The sequence below is a fragment of the Manis pentadactyla genome, chromosome 4, assembly GCF_030020395.1.
Source record: "Manis pentadactyla isolate mManPen7 chromosome 4, mManPen7.hap1, whole genome shotgun sequence".
NCBI lineage: Eukaryota > Metazoa > Chordata > Mammalia > Pholidota > Manidae > Manis > Manis pentadactyla.
In genome coordinates this window covers 151314688-151318332 of record NC_080022.1, presented here as the reverse complement: position 1 = coordinate 151318332, position 3645 = coordinate 151314688, and the positions used below count along the sequence as shown (strand labels likewise).

Genomic DNA, 3645 nt, shown 5'->3' with positions numbered 1-3645 from the left:
AATGACAACATTATTAGGTTTCTTTTTTTAACTATGATTTAGTAGCAACTGAGGTTCCCAATTTTAACCCCTTGGCAGCAAGATCCAAGTTCCCTTGTTCACACATTAGCACCTAAGTGTCAAGGGGTTAAATAACCAGCATAAAAGATACTGCACTTCTGATTGTAGCATTTGGCAGAACTGAAAGGAAAGGAAGTTGTGCTACATGTTGAAGGGATTGTGGGCAACAGAAAGAAGACACCAGGAGAAGATAAAATGTCACATGAAGTCTTCATAGTCTTGTACATACCCTCCATCATAACCACCATAATCTGCCAGATCGTCCTTCATGGTGGCCTTTAATCCCCCTCCAGGAACCGCACCTTTCTTCTTCATTTTGGCTTTGCTTTGCTTTTCTTGCTTCTGTTTTTCACTGCAAAGTACAGTCAATGAATTGGTAATCTTTTTCAAGTCATCACTTTCCAATGAAATACATACATCTCGAACTAAGGCTTCCAAAAAACTGGCATAATATAATGACTTTTCATATTGTGTAATTTTGTCTTTTAGTAACTTTCCAAATTCTGTGAAGTCATCTCTTGAAGATGGGTTCATAGCATCTATTCCACAAACTGTGTTATTAACACCAAAAGTTTCTATGGCTAATTCAAGGTCTGACTCTTCCTGTAATTTCTTTAGCCGCAGTTTATCTGCTAATTGTTCTTCTGGTGTTAGCACTTAGGTTCTTCATGTTCTTCTAACCTCTTTTTATTATCTTCTTGCCTTTTCTTCTGCTGCCGTTCTTTCTCTTTTATCTTCTCTGCTATTTTTTTCTTTTCTGAAACTTTTACTTCTGATTTTACTGCTACTTCCTCTTTTTTTTCGTCATCATCGTCATCCCAGTTATCCTTGACGCCCTCGTCCTCGTCCTCACCTTCCCAGCGGTCCCCACCAGCAGGACCGCCGCCGCCCCCCACCTTCCGCACCGGGTCTTCCACGGAGAACGTGTCCGCGTCCCAGGAGTCGGAGTCCCCCGCTGCCGCCGCCGCCATCTCGGGCCAGGTGTGCGCGTGGGTGCGCGGAACGAGCGCGGAGCTGGCGCGGCGGAGGTGAATCACTGGCTTTGCTCTGGATGGCCGGCACGGGGCCGCATCCTACATTTTTGTAGGTGTTCAAGTCTTTGTAAAAGAGCTAGCTGAGTCAGAAACCTGGAAAGGTGTCCTAGCTGGAAAGCAGACTGGGTGCTGGATGCTGGTGACATGCACTCATCCCCAGAGGTGACTGGAGAAACACTTGGAACTTGAGAAAAATAAAACTTTTTCAGGATGTGGGGGTAGGAGCCAAGATGGTGGCGAGAGTAGGGCAGCAGAAATCTCCTCCCAAAACCATATATATTTTTGAAAACACAGCAAATATAACTATTCCTAAAAGAGAGACCAGTGGATACAGTACAAGAGCCTGGTACATGTACATCTGTGAGAACTCAGCATCTCACGAAGGGGGTAAGATTCAAGCCGTGGCCGGGTGGGACTGAATGCTCTCCCCACCCCAGCTCCCCAGCGGGAGGAAATGAGTCTGAGCTGGGAGGGAGTGGAAGCCCAGGACTGCTAAACAACCAACTCTGGTAATCTGCACTGAGACCGCAGACACAGTGCACGGTGTGCTGGATATTAGAGAAATGGCAAAGCAAAATCTGAGAGGGGTCCCCACAACCAGCTCCTCTGGGACAAAAGAAATGCGAGTACTTTCTGAAAGTCTTAAAGGGCCAGGGACCTCACAGCTGAAAGGAGTCATCCCAGCACACTCAGCGCGGCAGCTGGGAGTCCTGGGGAACTCCAGGTGCCATAACCCGCTGGGCAGCAGAGCAGCTCTGAAGCCCCTCATGACAATAACCAACCTGCCAGTAGTTCCAACAGCCGGTGTGGCCCCCAACAAGGGCTTCCCAGTAGCCCAGGAGTGACTGCACGTACCCGCAGCGGCGGCAGAGCAGCCACGCCCCCAGCAGTTGCCCAGAATCTCCTCCCAGCTTACAGCCGCCTGCGCCAGACCCAAAGACCGCAGTCAGCGTGCAGCTGCCCAGTGCAGGCAGAGGGGCGCCACTCTCACAGGCAAGAACCCCCAGCATGCCCGTGACTTCCCGGTGGGCTCTGTGCTAACCTGATGGCAACCATGCCCATGGCAGCTTAGGGGATTTGTCCAGAGTCTGCTCCAGGAGTGCCAGTAACTGACACAGGCAGCAGAGAAGGGCAAGGTGAACAGAAAACAGGAAAGGACTTTGTTCTCCAAGCTGACACGCACGCTGCCTGCGTATAGCTACCTCTATCACCATGAAGAGGCAGAAGAATTTGGTCCAGTCCAGAATTACCCAGACAACCCCTGAGAGAGGGCCTGGGGAGATAGATTTAACCAATCTTCCTGAAAAAGAATTCAAAATAAAGGTCATAAACATGCTGATCGACTTGCAGAGTAATACACAAGAGCTAAAGGAGCAAGTAGGGAGGGAGAATACAGAAATAAAACAATCTCTGGAAGGACTTAAGAGCAGACTTCAAGAGGTTCAAGAGGCCATTAATGGAATAGAAATCAGAGAACAGGACCACAGAGAAGCTGAGGAATACAGAGATAAAAGGATCTCCAGGAATGAAAGAATATTAAGAGAACTGTGTGAACAATCCAAATGGAAGAATAGTTGCATTATAGGAAAACCAGAAAAAGAAGAGAGAGTAAAAGGGATAGAAAGTGTATTTGAAGAAATAATTGCTGAAAACTTCCCCAAACTGGGGAAGGAAATAGTCTCTCAGACCATGGAGGGGCACAGAACTGCCAACAGAAGGGGCCCAACGAGGACAAAACCAAGACATATAATAATTAAAATGGCAAAGATCACAGACAAGGACAGACTATTAAAGGCAGCCAGAGAGAGAAAAAAGATCACCTACAAAGGAAAAGCCAACAGGCTATCATCACACTTCTCAACAGAAACCTTACAGGCCAGAAGAGAATGGCATGATATATTTAATGCAAAGAAACAGAAGGGCCTTGAACCAAGAGTACTGTATCCAGTACAATTATCATTTAAATATGAAGGAGGGATCAAACAATTCCCAGACAAACAAAAGTTGAGGGAATTTGCCTCCCAAACCACCTGTACAGGATATTTTAAAGGGACTGTTCTAGATGGAAGCACTCCTAAGGCTAAATAGATGTCATCAGAGAAAGCAAAATCACACCAAAGAAAGCAGATCAACCAAACACTAACTAAAGGCAAAAAAAAAAATCAACTACCCACAAAAGCAGTCACAGGAAACACAAAACAGTACAGAATAAAACACCTAACATATAAAGAATGGAGGAGGAAGAGTAAGAAGAGAGAGAAAATAAGAATCATCAGACTGTGTTTATAATAGCTTAATAAGAGAGTTAAGTTAGATGGTTAAATAGTAAAGAAGCTACCCTTAAAACATTTGGTAACCATGAATCTAAAGCCTGCAATGGCAATAAGTACATATCTCTCAATAATCACCCTAAATGTAAATGGACTGAATGCACCAATCAAAAGACACAGAGTAATAGAATGGATAAAAAAGCAAGACCCATCTATATGCTGCTTACAAGAGACTCACCTCAAACCCAAAGACATACACAAACTTAAAGTCAAGGGATGGA

General features: G+C 45.4%; 1 pseudogene; it reads right to left on the bottom strand.

Moving 5' to 3' along the window:
- Positions 1–11: 11 nt before the first annotated feature.
- LOC130683498 (eukaryotic translation initiation factor 3 subunit J-like) lies at positions 12–1100 on the bottom strand (annotated as a pseudogene).
- Positions 1101–3645: the final 2545 nt, after the last annotated feature.